The 15,599-nt window shown below is 44.9% G+C and overlaps 1 protein-coding gene and 1 long non-coding RNA gene across 4 annotated transcripts in view; one reads left to right on the top strand and one right to left on the bottom strand.

Annotated features, from left to right (window-relative positions):
• Window positions 1-15,599, top strand: part of NT5C2 (5'-nucleotidase, cytosolic II) — a 132,808-nt gene that overhangs the window by 30,376 nt on the left and 86,833 nt on the right. For 2 of the 3 annotated variants that reach the window (XM_036111527.2, XM_036111528.2), the window contains exon 1: window positions 14,390-14,477. The exons of the other annotated variant lie outside the window; for it this stretch is intronic. The gene's annotated coding sequence lies outside the window, so the exon portion shown is untranslated. Of the gene's footprint in view, window positions 1-14,389; window positions 14,478-15,599 lie in introns of those variants that run through there. 3 annotated transcript variants of the gene reach the window in all.
• LOC118547878 (uncharacterized) lies at window positions 13,310-14,915 on the bottom strand. Its single transcript, XR_004923319.2, has 2 exons — window positions 14,772-14,915; window positions 13,310-14,342 (listed from the first exon to the last, which is right to left on the bottom strand). It is a non-coding gene; the product is annotated as an uncharacterized LOC118547878 (long non-coding RNA).

Here is a 15,599-nt window from a genome sequence, read left to right on the forward strand (position 1 = left end):
TAAAAGAGTTCGTGACCACTAAACCAGCCCTACAAGAAATCTTTTTTTTTTTCTTTAAGATTTTATTTATTTATTTGACAGAGAGAGACACAGTGAGCGAGGGAACACAAGCAGGGGGATTTTGAGAGGGAGAAGCAGGCTTCCCGCCAAGCAGGGAGCCCGATGTGGGGCTTGATCCCAGGACCCTGGGACCATGACCTGAGCCGAAGGCAGACACTTAACGACTGAGCCACCCAGGCACCCCCCTACAAGAAATCTTGAAGGGGACTCTTTGAGAGGAAAAAAAAAAAGACCACAAGTGAGAGTATGAAAACTAGGAAACATATACACATACAAAGTAGAAACACAAAATCTGTAAAAATCAGTATATCTGTAAATACTAGTCAAGGGATTCACACACACAAAAAAAAGAATTTAAAATTTGACACCCTATACCTAAAACACGGGGAGAAGTAAAGAATAGGTTCAAACCATATAGCATAGACTGCTATATGCAGAAGATATTATATACAAACCCAATGGTAACCACAAATCAAAAACAAATAATAGATATGCAAAGAATAAAGAAAAAGGAATCCAAGTATATCACTAAAGAAAGCCAGCAAACCATGAAAGGGAGCAAGAGAAGAAAGGGATTAACATTTATCATTCAAACAGATATCAAAAGAAAGCCAGGGTAACAATACTTATATCAGACAAAAGAGACTTTATTTTTTTTTATTTTTTTTTTATTTTTTTAAAGATTTTATTTATTTATGTGACAGAGAGAGACATAGTGAGAACAGGAACACAAGCAGGGAGAGTAGGAGAGGGAGAAGCAGGCTTCCCGCGGAGCAGGGAGCCCGATATGGGACTCGATCCCAGGACCCTGGGATCATGACCTGAGCCGAAGGCAGACGCTTAACGACTGAGCCACCCAGGCGCCCTAAAAGAGACTTTAAATACTATAACAAGAGACAAAGAAGGACACTGTATAATAATAAAGGGGACAGGGGTGCCTGGGTGGCTCAGTTGATTAAGCGTCCAACTCATTGAACCCTATGTCAGGCTCCATGCTCAGAAGGGAATCTGCTTAGGGATTCTCCCTCTCCCTTTCCCTTTGCCTCTCCTCCCCCATGCTCGCTCTCTGTCTCCCTCCCTCCCTTTCTCTCTCTAAAATAAATAAATAAATCTTAAAAAAAAGTAATCTCTACACCCAACATGGGGCTTGAACCCACGGCCCTGAGATCAAGAGTTGGATACTCCACCAACTAAGCCATCCAGGCACCCCTCTATTTTTTTTAAGTAATCTCTATACCTGTCATGGGGCTTGAACTCATGACCCCGGGATCAAGAGTCACATGCAACATCAACAGGGCCAGCCAGATGCTCCTCTCTTGTTGCTTTTAAAATTTTTTTCTTTATTGGGGCACTTGGGTGGCTCAGTCGTTAAGCGTCTACCTTTGGCTCAGGTCATGATCCCGGGGTCCTGGGATCGAGCCCCGCATCAGGCTCCCTGCTCCGTGGGAAGCCTGCTTCTCCCTCTCCCACTCCCCCTGCTTGTGTTCCCTCTCTTGCTGTGTCTCTGTCAAATAAATAAAATTAAAAAAAATTTTTTTTTCTTTATCACTACTTCTTGCCATTTTAATTACTTCATGTCTTGGTGTGGACCTCCTTGGGCTGATTTTGTTGGGTGATCTCTGTGCCTCCTAGATTTGGATATCTGTTTTCTTCCCCAGATTAGGAAGTTTTCAGCTACTATTTCTTCAAATAAATTATCTGTTCTCCTTTCTCTCTCCTTCTTCTTCTTCTGGGATCCCTGTTATTATATTTGATGGAGTCACTGAGTTCCATAAGTCTATTCTCATTTTGCATAATTCTTTTCCTCTCTTTTGTTCAGCTTGATTACTTTCCATAACTCTGTCATCCAGGTCATTAATTCATTCCGCTGCTTCCTCTAGCCTGCTATTTATTCCATCAAGTTAATTTTTAATTTCAATTATTGTGTTCTTCATTTCTGATTAGTCCTTTTTTATCTCTGTGTTAGGGATCTCACTGATGTCCTCCTCTCCAGTCCAGTGACCATCTTTGTGATCATTACTTTAAATTTTCTACCAGGCATATTACTCATCTCTGTTTTGCTTGGGTATCTTGCTGTGATTTTTGTTCTGTGCTTTCCTTTGGGACATATTCCTCTGTCTCCTCATTTTGCCTAACTGTCTGGGTCTGTTTCTGTGTGTTAGGAAAGTCAGCTGCTCTCTTGTTCTTGAAAGTAGTGGGCAGGGTACACACTTTTAACTGGTTTTCTTCCATAGACGTGTGCAGCAGCCACTCTGGAGACGGGGCCAGCTGGAGCTAGTCTGCAAAGCACACACTGGCAGCATGTACAGTTTTAACAGGGTGCGTGTCTCCTCCACAGGAGGCTGGGAGATGCAGTGTTGGCAATGTCTGCATCATTCTTCTGGGGGAGGCACCCACAGTGCGGGGACTGAGGTAGGCCCAGCTGGAGGGGGCGGGGTATGGTGTAAGCAAGTTAGGAAGTCAATGCCAGGTGCTGCACGGGTCCTGGCAGGTGTCCGTGTGATTATGCTGGGGGCAGGGAGAGGAGGAGGGAAACGGGACCTGCTAGCTCTTTTGTTCCTGGAGAAGTCCCTCAGGGAACTCTGAGATTAGTAACTAACTCTCCCTCCCACATGCCCTAGGCATTTTTCAAACTTCTAAACTGTATCTCTAGACTGTTGTGCTATCTTTTCAAGGACAGGGATTCAGCTTCTAAAGTTCCAGGCTTTAACATCTCCAATCCTGAGGTTGTGGACTCCAGGAGACACGTTCTTGCACATAAACCTGCGTAGGTGCAGCCCTGGAGAACAAGGTCTGGAGCTCACACACTGAGTCTGCATGCACTTGCTCTGCAATCTGTGTCAAGATTCCCCACTTTGTACAGTGGGGAGGAAGATGATACCCCTCTTCACAGAAGGGTAAGGACACGTGGAACTATTTCAAGAAGTTTTTTTTTTTTTTTTTTAAGATTTTATTTATTTATTTATTTTGAGAGAGAGAGCTTGAGCAGGGGTGGGGTGGGAGAGAGGCAGAGGGAGAGGGAGAGAGAGAATCTTTTTTTTTTTTTTTTAAGATTTTACTTATTTATTTGAGAGAGAGAGGGCATGAGCAGGGGGTAGGGGCAGAGGGAGAGGGAGAAGCAGGCTCCCTGCTGAGCAGGACCCTGAGACCATGACCCAAGCTGAAGGCAGATGCTTAACCGACTGAGCCATCCAGGCACCCCTGAAGAAATGATTTTTAAAATCATGTTCACAAAAAAATAAGTAAATAAAAAATAAAATAAAATCACATTCACTTTTTTCCTAGAACTTCTTTTTGTTTAATTAAAAATTTTTTTTTAATTTTTATTTTATTTTTTCCCTAAAACTTCTAATGTTAAAAATGAGACATGTTCATTATAGGAAGTTTGTAAAATATGGAAGGGTGTAATAAGGAAAATAAAACTTACCTATAATGTCACAAAGTGTTAAATTTTGTATGGCAGAAAATTGAACTATATTGCTTTTTTTTAAAAGATTTTATTTATTTGAGAGAGAGCGAGTGAGAGAGAGAGCATGAGCTGGGGGGGAGGGGCAGAGGGAGAAGAAGACTCTCTGCTGAGCAGGGAGCCCGATGCGGGGCTCAGTTCCAGGACCCTGGGATCATGACCTGAGCTGAAGGCAGACGCTTAACTGACTGAGCCACCCAGGCATCCCTGAACTATATTGCCTCTTGAGAGATCAAGTAACCTTTTATTCTTCCTCCATTTTCATGTTTCTGGTTGAACACAATGGGGTATTACTGAATGACTATAAAAATAATAATAGTTTTACCTTTTTTTTTAAGTAAGCTCCACACCCAGCATGGATTTGAGATCAAGAGATCAAGACCTGAGCTGAGATCAAGAGTTGGACACTTAAAACCAACTGAGCCACCCAGACACCCCCCCGCCCAAATAAAAATAAAAATAAAAATAAAGTTCCAGGCTTTAAGTCCCACTGGTTGTGAGAACTCACAAAATTCAGCGCCTCTGATTTCTAAAGCCAAATGCTACGGGGATTCATCTTCCCCATGCAGACTCCTGGGTCTGGTAGTCTGTTTCTTAGTCTTCTCAGCGCCCAGTGGCTCCCTCCCCCGGCAGCCAGGCCTGCTGGGTTTAGCTCCCCACTGTGTCTCTGCCCTTCCCACCTTCTTCAGTGTGGCCTCATTTCTACATTTATTTTTTTTATTAATTTTTTTTTTTTTTTTTTTAGTAATCTCTACACCCAATGTGGGGCTCGTGCTCACAACCCCAAGATCAAGAGTCCCATGCTCTACTGACTAGGCCAGCCAGGCGCCCCTTGTCTCTACATTAGTTGTGGAGTTTGTTCTGCCAGTCTTCGGGTAGTTTTCTGGGTTATTTGCCCTTATGTGAGTGTTATCTAGTTATATCCATGGGACGAGGTGAGTTTAGGGACCTCCTACTTGCCATCTTCCCACAGAAGTTTTTAGTTTTGATATAGGCCGCTTTTTTTCTTTTGTTGCCTGGGCTTTTGATGTCTTATCCTCCAGTAACTTTTTAAACAAATTTATATCCTTTCATTGTCTAGTTTATAATCATTTGATGGTTCCCTTTTTCAGACTTCTTAATGATCTTGTCTCTGTACTTCTTCAATCTCACCACTTACTAATATTGCTACCCAATGGACCTACCGGGTCATTCTGAATTACTACGGAGCTCTGAGCATCCTCTGAGCACCATGCTCTCTCACATGTCATGGCTTGGCACTTGCTAGTCCCACTTCCTCTCCTTTCTTTCTTTTCACTAAACTACTTTTCATTCACCTTTTAAGACTTCTGCAAATAACTCCTCCTCTGAGAAGACTTCTTTGACTTTTCCCAGAGTTAGGTGGCTTCCTTGGCCTTGCATTGTTTACTTTTACTGTCATACTTATCAAACTGTTTTAAGTGTTGGCTCACCTGTTTCCTGTCCCTCCAGATAGGCTACAAGTTCCTTAAAGGCAGAGGCTCTACCCCCCTGTCTTGTCATCTGCTCTCAAATTTGGTTGAACAGTTGAACAGGGATCTCCGCCACTTTAGTTGCTTTGGCCTTGAGCAAACTAAACCTTTTGGGCTTCAGTTTTCTCATAAGATTATTGTGATGACTGTCTGAGATTATGTTTGTAAAGTGACAGTAAATGCTCAACAGAAATTAGCTGTTATTTTCATCAGCTTATTGAATTATTTCAAACTCTAATCTGTTGTATGACTTTGGACAAAATTCTTAAATGCCCAGGCCCTCCCCCTTTTTTTTCTGTAAAATGAGCTGTTTGACCTGGATTATCAATAGCAGTGGTTCTCAAACTAGGCTGCACATTTCAATCATCTGGGGAGCTTTAAAAATACTGATGTCCAAAAGATTCTGATTTAATTGGTGTGAGGTACAGCCTGGCACGGGTATTTTTTAAAAGCTCCCCTGGTGATTCTAATGTTCAGCCAGAATAGAGAACCACTGATCTAAAGTTTCTTCCAGATATAACACACTGGAAAGTCCAGCTGCCAGGATTCCTTGGAGGCAGAGAAATGGAATGTCTCCCGGCATTCTCCGGCTATCACCTTTTTTAGTTTAGCAGGAAGCATTCTTGGACAGGCTCACTAAGCTGGAACTCCAAGAGTATTTGTGGACTCCTGAGTGTTTAATACTTAGGAGTTTACTCCCTCCTGGAGAGACCTAGGAGACCAGGGCTCTGAGAAGGAGAGAACAAATCAGCTCTTCTCTACTATACTGCTCTAACCCAAGGCCTAGAGGAGTCTCCCCTGGAGTGTTGGGCTGTGGAGTCCTAGTCAGGCCAAAGGAGAGGGAGGAAGGGAGGATCCTTGGTATAAACTTAGTAGGGAATCTTGGGGCCCTGACCAGAAGGGAGTGGGGGCTGAGAGTTAACAATACCCATTCCTTTACAGTGCTTTAACAGCATATTTGTAGCCATTATATATTTGATTCCCAAGACAACCTTGAGGAACGCAGAGCAGGTATTACTGCCTCCATTTTGTAGAAGAGTAAATTAGGTCTCTGAATGGTAGAGGGCATCACCAAAATTACACAGTAGATTCGCAGCAGAGTCAGCACAACGACAGCCCTGTACCCTGACTCTCCTTGCTGGAACCTCTCATTGTGTCTGGGAAGACAAGCTGCACACTCAGCGTGAGGTAGTAGAAAATAGACGTTGGTCTTTTTCTCTGGTTCTTGGTACAGAGCTCCTGAAACCCTTGTCACTCCCTGGATGATAGGCATGTCTTCTGTTCTTATGAGGTGACTCTCGTCGAGTCATAGATGGCTCCTGGATGAGGGCTGGTCACTGGAAAGAGCAAGCCGTAATTAGAAGCTCGGCATTTTCGGCCACTCCCTTCATTCCTCTTAAGAAGGGCAAAGGGCTGAAAATGGAGTGAATGATCAATCAATGCCTGTGTGATGAAGCCCCCATAAAAATGTGTGGGGTTCAGAGAGCTTCCAGGTTGGTGAACCCATCCACATCCTGGGAGGGTGGCACTCCAACTCTGTGGGGACGAAAACTCCTGTGCTTGGGACCCTCCCAGACCTCACCCTCTGTATCTCTTCATCTGGCTGTTCACCTTTATCATATCCTTTAATGAGTTGGTAAATGCAAGTGGGTGTTTCCCTGAGTTCTGTGAGTGGCTGTTAACAAATAATCAAATCCAAGGGGGAGGAGGTCATGGGAACCTCTGATTTGTAGCCAAGTCAGACAGAAGTTGTGGATAACCTGGGGACCTATTACTTGTGACTGGCATCTGCAGTGGGGGGCAGTCTCGTGGGACTGAGCCCCTACCCTGGGGGATCTGACACTGTCTCCAAGCAGATAGTGTCAGAATTAAGTTAAATCGATTGTTGACACTAAGTTGTCCCAGAGAATTGCTTGGTGTGGGAAAACCCTCACGCGTCTGGTTTCAGAAGTGTTGTAGTGTGGGAGTGATATGAGAATGAAGGAGACACAGGAGGACGGGGAGGTTTTTTCTAAAACACCCAGGTAGCTCAGAGTCCTTCCTGACTCCTTGGAATTAGAGCCAAGGTTCTAAATGGCCCCATTAAGTCCTACAGGGAACAACTAAAATATCTCTTCCCAATTGTGGCCCATCTACCTCTGAGCATAGCAGTACTCTCTGGGATTAGTAGCAAATGCCTTCAGTTTTGTAAAGTGTGGGGTGTTTGGTACTGGCTTTGAGGTGTGGACATTCAGAGAGGTGGAGAGGTATTTAGTTATAATGTCCAGTGTGTCCAGGAACACTCAGAAGGGTCATGTGGAGCAGTGTTAGCCAAATGCTGGGTCTTAGACAGGGGTCGGCTCCTGGTTGCTGGCTTAAGATGAAATGGAAAAGAGCAGAAAAGGGTATCAATTTTTTACTAAGCTCAATTTAAGGCCCTGCCTTTTATTCTGAGATTATGTTTTTCCCACTTTTTTGGTGTTAAAATTGCTTTTCAAGAAATAGTAATGACAGTAGATGGCAGTTTATTTTATTATTTTATTATTTTTATTTTTTTAAAAGATTTTATTTATTTGAGAGAGAGCGAGCGTGCACAAATGGGGGGAAGGGGCAGAGGAGAGGGACAAGCAGACCCCCACCAAGCAAGGAGCCCAGTGCTGGGCTGGATCCCAGGACCCCAGGATCATGACCTGAGCCAAAGGCAGACGCCCAACCAGAGCCACCAAGGCACCCCGATGACAGTTTATTTGAATATCCTGAATGGCACAGTCCAAAGATGGCCACCCTACATGAATGCCCAGAAGTGCTTCTGCAATATTACTGAGTGAAGGAATCCCGAATCTGGTAACCACTCACCGTTTCAGAGGGCCATGTGACCCCAATTCCTCAGAGGTGTGGGAAGCCACAGAGAGAACTTCACCTTGACAGCAGTGGTAAAACATCAAACAGTAGAAGATTTAAAATGCCTGAATTTGGGCTTTGCCACCCATAAATTCATACAGAAAGAAACATACTATTGCCACTTAGGTTTTATTTAACAAATTTATTTATATGGTGCTTACTGGATGCCTGGCCCTATCTCAGATGCTGTACAAATGTGATCTCTCATTTGATCCTCATCAAGCCTATGAAGTAGACACTATTATTATCCTCACATCCATTTTAAAGATGGGGAAACTAAGACATGAGGGCTTTGAGAAACCTGTTCAGGGTCACAACTAGTTAGCTGCAGAGCCAGAAGTTGAAGCCAGAGAGTCTGGCTCTGGAATCCATTTTCTTAATCCCTACAGCTCGCTGCCTGGTTAGAAGCAATTTAAGACTTTTGTGGCATGTAATGATCTATTTTCAGCCTCTGATTCCATGGACAGAAGCTGCCTGTGGACTAAGCTGCCTGATCTGTACTGAGCTGCTGTCAGTGATCTCCTCTGAGGCCTTTCTACAGCACCACTGGGAGAATCAGAGTGGGCAGATGGCCCCTGGCAGAGCCTGGCAAGACAACAGCGGCAGCATCAGTGAACTTGGGTTAAGGTCAGCAAGCCCTTGTAGCTTGGAACCTGAGAGGTCCTCCAGAGCCTAGACTGTTAGTTTTCAAACACACTTTTTTTAAAAAAATTTATTTATTTATTTATTTATTTATTTGTGAGAGAGAGAAAGAGAGAGGGAGAGAGAAAGTGCACACACACCAGTTCAGGGAGGGGCAGAGGGATACTGAGAGAAGCAGACTCCTTGCTGAGCTGATGCAGGGCTCAATCTCATGACGCCAAGACCATGACCTGAGCCAAAATGAAGAGTCAGATGCTTAACCAACTGAGCCACCCAAGCACCCCTCAAACACATTTTTTAAAAACAACCAAACCCTTTTTTCAAACATAGACATATGGGCAGTTAATACACATACACACACACACACACACACACACACACACACATCCTTATATGGAATCTTATTATTTTATTTATTTATTTAAGATTTAATTTAATTTATTTATTTGACAGAGAGAGAGAGAAAGCACAAAGAAGGGGAGTGGCAGGAAGAGGGAGAGGGAGAAGCAGGCTCCCCGCTGAGCCGGATCAGGACCCTGGGATCATGACCTGAGCCAAAGGCAGACGCCCAACCAACTGAGCCACCCAGATGCCCCATTTATTTATTTATTTATTTATTTATTTATTTATTTATTTTTATTTTTTGGAATCTCTTTTTAAAACAGATAAAAGTGGAGTTGTGTTGAAACAGAAGTAGGGATCCAGGGGACCTTATTCTTATCCTTTATGCAGTATTGAGTCACTAACAGATAATGACTCATTTCTGGCCTTTGTACCTACTGGTCCCTCTTTCAGGAATCCTCCAACTATCCAAGCAAACACCTCTCTTTAGCTTAAGTCCTACTCATCCTTCAGGGCTCAGCTGAGATGTTCTTTCCTAAGAGAAATGTTCCCTGAGCCTCTCCATAACCCCTATTTTGTTTTCCCTCATAGCATCTTTTACTTTCCCTGCATTTCACTTCCCTAAAATTGTAGTAAAATAATTGTTTATTTAAAGCTCGTCTTCCCAAGCAGTTGGAAACCTCCAAGAGGGCAGAAACCCATGTCTCTATTGATGAGTGTTAGGCACAAGGTAGGAGCTCACTGCATATTTTTGAAGAAATGTTGGTGCTCCTGAGTCTTACATATATCCTGTCTCTCAAGCTGCGCTGGCCATTTCTAGCTAGACCCAACATTGTCTCATTGTCTCCTTGCATGGTGATTGTGCTAGCACTAACCACGGTAAGTGCTGACCCTATGCTCTTAGAGAAAGAAGGATGAAAAACAGAGGAGACATCTGAGATGGCTGATTGGATCTAAGACTGAACACTTCCTGGGAGAAAGATTTTTGGGCAGCAGAGGCTGTTTCTAGGCCCCAGGCCAGGGTGTTGAGCAATGTTTGCATTTCTCTGAGAGCTTCTGCCAAGGAGCAGAAAACTGATGAGTGACCTGTGAATGCTGCTTACATTCTGGGTGACTCACAGTTTATGGTATTCTGGGGGAAAATCATGTTAATCAGAGGGGTAGGACAGCCATGTGGGTGCTGGGCAGGAAGTTTGGTGAGAGGCCATCCAATGCCACAGTAGGATGGCCTCTCTTGCTAAGCACTCACTGCCCAGGCCTTTCAGCCAATGCCAAGTTGGAGACCCCAAGCAAGCCACTTAAGACTCCTCATTGCTTCCTCAGGCTCCCCAGTCTTCTTTTAGAAGGTTCTTTCATAGTTGGTATGGCTTGTCTTTCTCCAGAAAGTCATAAAGCCAAATGTCCTGCCCTTTTCCTTTCTTTTGCAATTAAAACATTAATTTCTGGTTACAAAAACAATACATGAATACATTTATCTTCAGAAACAGTAAGACTAGGGGTGTCTGGGTGGCTCAGTCGGTTAAGCAGTTAAGCATCTGACTCTTTGATTTCCGCTCAGGTCATGATCTCAGGAGGGTCGTGAGATCAAGCCCCAGAGCCCTGCCTTGGGCTGGGGACTGGGCATGGAGCCTGCTTAAGATTCTCTCCCTCCTCCTTCCTCTGCCTCCCCACCCCATCCCCACACATGCATGCTCTCTCTTTCTCTAAAAAAAAAAAAAAAAAGAACAAAAAACCCAGTAAGCTAAACTCCCTTTTACCCCCAATCTTGACCTTTACCCCATCTTCAGAGATAGCTTTTTTTTTTTTTTTGGATAACTTCTGATAAGAGTTTGGCAGCCTTATAATGTTTTAAAAATCTTCTATAAACTTAATGTGAGATTGTCTTAGTTTTGGCAGCTATAACAGTATACCAGAGACTTGGTAGCCTATAGGAAATTTCTTACAGTTCCAGAGGCTGGGAAGTCCAAGGGCAAGGCACCGGCAGATTTGGTGAAGGCCTGTTTCCTGGTTCAGGGACAGCTATCTTCTTGCTGTGCATCCTTACAGGGTGGAAAGGGTAGGAAGCTTTCTGGGGTCTCTTTTATAAGGGCACTCATTCCATTTATGAGGGCTCTACCCTCATGACCTAATTACCTTTCAAAGGCCCTACCTCCACATACTATCACACTGGGCATTAGGTTTCAACATATGAATTTAGAATTTGTCTATAGCAGTGTCGATAAGAAATAATGCTATTTATGTCTGTGTTTTAACATTTTATTTTGAAAATAATTTTAGATATACAGAAGAGTTGCAAAGATAATAACAGAAAGTTCCAGTATACCCTTGCTCAGCCTCTCCTAATATTAACGGGTTTCATAACTCTGGTTCAATGATCAAAACTAAGAAATTAACACTGGTATAATGTACTGTTAATTAAACTATAAACTTTGTTAGAACTTTTCAAGTTTTTCCACTAATGTGCTTTTACTGTTCTAGGATCCCATCCAGGATCCTCCGTTGCATTTAGTTTTCTATTCTCTTTAGTCTCCTCCAGTCTGTCGCAGTTCTTGGTCTTTCCTTGGCTTTGATGACCTTAACACTTTTTTTTTTTTAAAGGCTTCCAGTTCTTTTTTTTTTTAATAGTTTATTTATTTATTTTTAAGTAATCTCTACACCCAACATGGAACTCAAACTCATGACCCCAAGATCGAAAGTCACATGCTCTCCCAACTGAGCCAGCCAGGCACCCCGACCGTAACACTTTTGAAGAGTCCAGGTCAGGTATTTTGTAGAATATCTCTTAATTGGGGTTTGTCTGATGATTTTTCCTGGTTAGACCGAAGTTAAGCATTTTGAGGAAGATTTTTTAAAAAATATCAATTATATATATAATTTACATATTATACTGCAATTTGCTTTTTACATTCAACTATATTATTTATTTTTTTTAGAGAGGGAGCAAGTGAGGGGGGAGGGGCAGAGGGAGCAGGGGAGAGAGAGAATCTTAAGCCGGCTCCACACCCAGCATGGAGCCTGAAGCAGGGCTCAATCTTAGGACCCTGAGATCATGACCTGAACCGAAATCAAGAGTCAGACGCCTAACCGACTGAGCCACGCAGGCGCCCCTCAACTATATGATTTTGAGATAGATCTATATTAACGTATAGATCAAGGTCACTTCTTTTAAATTCTCTACAGAATTGCATTATGAGTCTTGTGCATTTTATTTAGCCATTCCTCTATTGGTGGGCACTTAGGCTGATTCCAAAGTTTATTAACAATATCATAGTAATTATCCTTGTACACACCTCCATATGTACATGGAGTATGGTAGATAACTAGAAGTGGCATTGCTGAGACATGGATTTAATAAATATTGTCCTATTGCCCTCTAAAGTGGCTGTGCCAATTTATACTCTTTTGATATAATGATGTTGAAAATTGTTGCCAATCTCAGTTTTAATTTCCATTTCCTTGGTTACTACTGAGATTGCATTTTTTGTGTGTGTGCTTATTAGCAATTTGTATTTCCTTTTCTGTGAACTGCCAATTTATATTATTTGCCCATTTTTCTAGTAGATTTTTTTCTTATTGATTTGTTAAGAGTCCTCTGTATGTTCCAGATATAAATCTTTATGTATTACAAATGTTTTCTCTTAGTCTGTTATTTCTTAAGTTTGTTTCCCAATTTTTAAAAAAGGTTTTATTTATTTATTTTCAACAGAGAGAGAGAGAGAGAGAGAGAGAGAGAGAGGGCACAAGCGGGGAGGAGGGTCAGAGGGCGAGAGAGAAGCAGACTCCCCGGCGAGCAGGGAGCCTGATGTGGAGCTTGATTCTGGGACCCTGAGATCATGACCCCAGCCAAAGGCAGTCGCCTAATCCACTGAACCACCCAGGTGCCCCTTGTTCCCCAACTTATAAAGTTATTACATGTCCCTGATTTTTAAAATTATTTTTTCTGATTTTTTTGGAAACAAAGTTCTTGATTATACAAGTAGTATAAACAATGTAGAAAATCTGGGAAATTTATGGAAAAGTATAAAGAAAAGAAACTACCCTGAATCTTATCACTGAGAAAAAAACACTACTCACATATTCAATTACATATTTCCTTTTAGTCTTTCATGTGTGCATGCATTTTTTTTTTGCTCAGTTGAGATTTTATAAATATATATATGTTATTTGTTCAGTGGCCTGGTCTTTAGACACAAACCCTGAAATTTTTCCAAAAGTACTTGGTTGAAAGGTAGTATTAGATGAAATTCCAGTTCCTATTCCTTTTCCTCACATATCCTGAACAAGCTAGTAGGTGAGAGGTCCAAGGCCTGTCCTCGGCTGACCTGAACTGAAGTTGGCTCAAAAATCATGAGAGGTAGAAATGCTCCAGTAGAGCACTTATTTAAGTCTTGGAGGTTTTGTTGATGGCAAGCTCAATGAGTCAATAGTGTGGATGCCATGAACTTTATTGCCTGAATGGAAGTCCTACAAGGAGGAAGTTAGGGTAACTGCTTTGTTGTGATGGTACTACAAACATTTGTTTCTGTTTTGGGTGATATACTCTGAAGGAGCCACATTCAGACCTACTAGGTGCATGAGGAGAAGGAGGACAAAGACTTTCCCTTCCCCAGTAATGGGAGATACTGGTCTCCAGTAACAGAAGACCTGGGCAGAAATCTTCAAATATCTATAAGTAGAAGGACAAAGAGAAATTAGACCTGTTTGTTCTCTGAGGCTCCCAAGGGATAGGACTTGGGCCAGAGAGTGGGTGTTTCAGAAACACTTTCTAACCGGTGTAGAGCTGCTGAGAGCAAGGAATGCCTTGCTCTGGAAATGGTGGGCTTTCTGTCACTGGGAGTCTTTCGGCTTGTTGGTGGTAGGGGGTCGCTATAACTAACATTTATTGAGTGCCCTGTGCCAGGACTGTGCTGAGAACCTTCCCTCTATTATTTCATTCTGTGATACCCAATGAGATAGGTACTATTGTTATCTGTTCCTGTATTATAGATGAGGGAACTTGGTACAGTGAGGTCAGGTAACTTGCCCAAGGTCACAATTTTTAAGTGGTGGAACTACAATTCCAGCCCGTTCTGACAAACTCCAAAGCCGGTGCTTTTAACCATCAGTGGGATTCAAGCGTGGTATGGGGGTCTGGGTCCAGAAGGGCTCTGGGGTCTCTTTGACCAGAGGATTCGGTGACGGGGGAAAAAGGGTGCCCCATCCCCCTAAGGAAAAGCATCGGTGTGTAGACCAAGGCAAGGTGGTCTGGGGCCTTGCTGAGGGGCCGGGCACAAGGCCAATTGATGGAGACCTAAAAGCCATGTAAGGGCTGTCAACGTGCCTTATCCTACAGCTCGTCAACAACTGCTGTTGTTTGTGGATCTCGAGAACCCGCGCTAGGGCCCGAGGCGCACGACCGCATCGGGGCTCCTCTCAGGCAGTGCTGCTAGGGAGCGTCGCCGCGGCCGGGTTCTGCGGCGGAGCTGGGGAAAGAACAGCACGCCGGTCCCTGGCCGGGCGCGAGCCGGGGGCGGTACCGGGGCGGCGGGGGCGGAGAAGGAGCGCGCCGAGGCGGCTGCGGCAGTTGCGCGCTGGGATTGCAGCCGTGCGGCGGGCTGGTGAGTGCGGCGGGACTCGCGGGAGGGCGGGGAGGAAGCGGGCGAGGGAGAGAGCGAGCAAGCAAGGGAGGGAGGGTGCGCGGCAGAGCGCGCGTCTTGGGACCGGGGGCCGCCGCCAGCCCCTGCCCCGGCCCCACTAGGGCCGCTGCGCCCCTCCGGCCCCTCTCTTCCATCCCAGCGTCCGCCTGCGCGCCCGCGGACTTGGCACCCGAGGACTCGGCACCCGCGTACCCACACGGCGCCCCCCCATCCCCAGCTGGCCCCCGCCGGCCCCCGCCTCAGAGCGGCCCCTACCTCCGCGTCGCGGCGACGCCCCCGGCCCCACGTCACGCCCGCGCCATTGTTTCCCTGCCGTCGGCTCGCGGGGACCCGCCTGACCCTCGGAGCGCGGCCCTTCGTCTCCTCAGAGCCAGCCTCGCGTGCCCCCCCCCCCCGCTTTTCTCACGCCGGTGGCAGCCCCCATCCCTGCTCAGGCGGACCCCTCTTAGGTCTGCTTATTTTTTCCGGCCGACGCCGGCTTCCTCCCGTCGGCACCGGAGGCCAGCCTTTCCGCCCCTCTTCAAGGGCCTCATCCCCTGCGCGTTCCGGGTGGCCCCCAGGGAACTAGCGGACCGCCGTAGTAGGAGGCGAGGTTGACAGCGTTTTCGCCAGAGCCGCAGGAAATTGCCAGCTTGATAGCCCACATGCCCGTTATGTCGTTTGCAACACTTCCTGGAAAGCTCACATCGAATCGCAAGCAGCCACAAAAACCATGCTCGTTATTTCCAAACGGCTCCCAAGTCAGGCGTCAGCTGTCTGGCGGCGGCCCCTTCCTTTTTTTTCTGGGGACCCCTGAAGCTGGTGAAAGCCGAGGGGTAGATGCAGATCTGAGGCCTGAACCATTAGTTGTAAGCATAACGTTTGGAGGTTTTGACGCCAGTAGGCCTCACCTTTTAAAAGCAGTAGGTAGAGCTTGGTGTCATTTGTTGTTTTCCCCTGCTGTGGGCTTTAGGGCCATTATGTTTGAGGGATGTATTGTAAAGTACAGTGCTCTGCAGTGACTAGTCACCTTTATAGGGTTGTGTGCGTGCGTGCGCCCATGCGTGTCCGGGTGCAGACAGGTTCTTGATTGAACTGTACTTG

The sequence above is a fragment of the Halichoerus grypus genome, chromosome 7 (genome assembly GCF_964656455.1).
Source record: "Halichoerus grypus chromosome 7, mHalGry1.hap1.1, whole genome shotgun sequence".
In the NCBI taxonomy this organism is placed as follows: Eukaryota; Metazoa; Chordata; class Mammalia; order Carnivora; family Phocidae; genus Halichoerus; species Halichoerus grypus.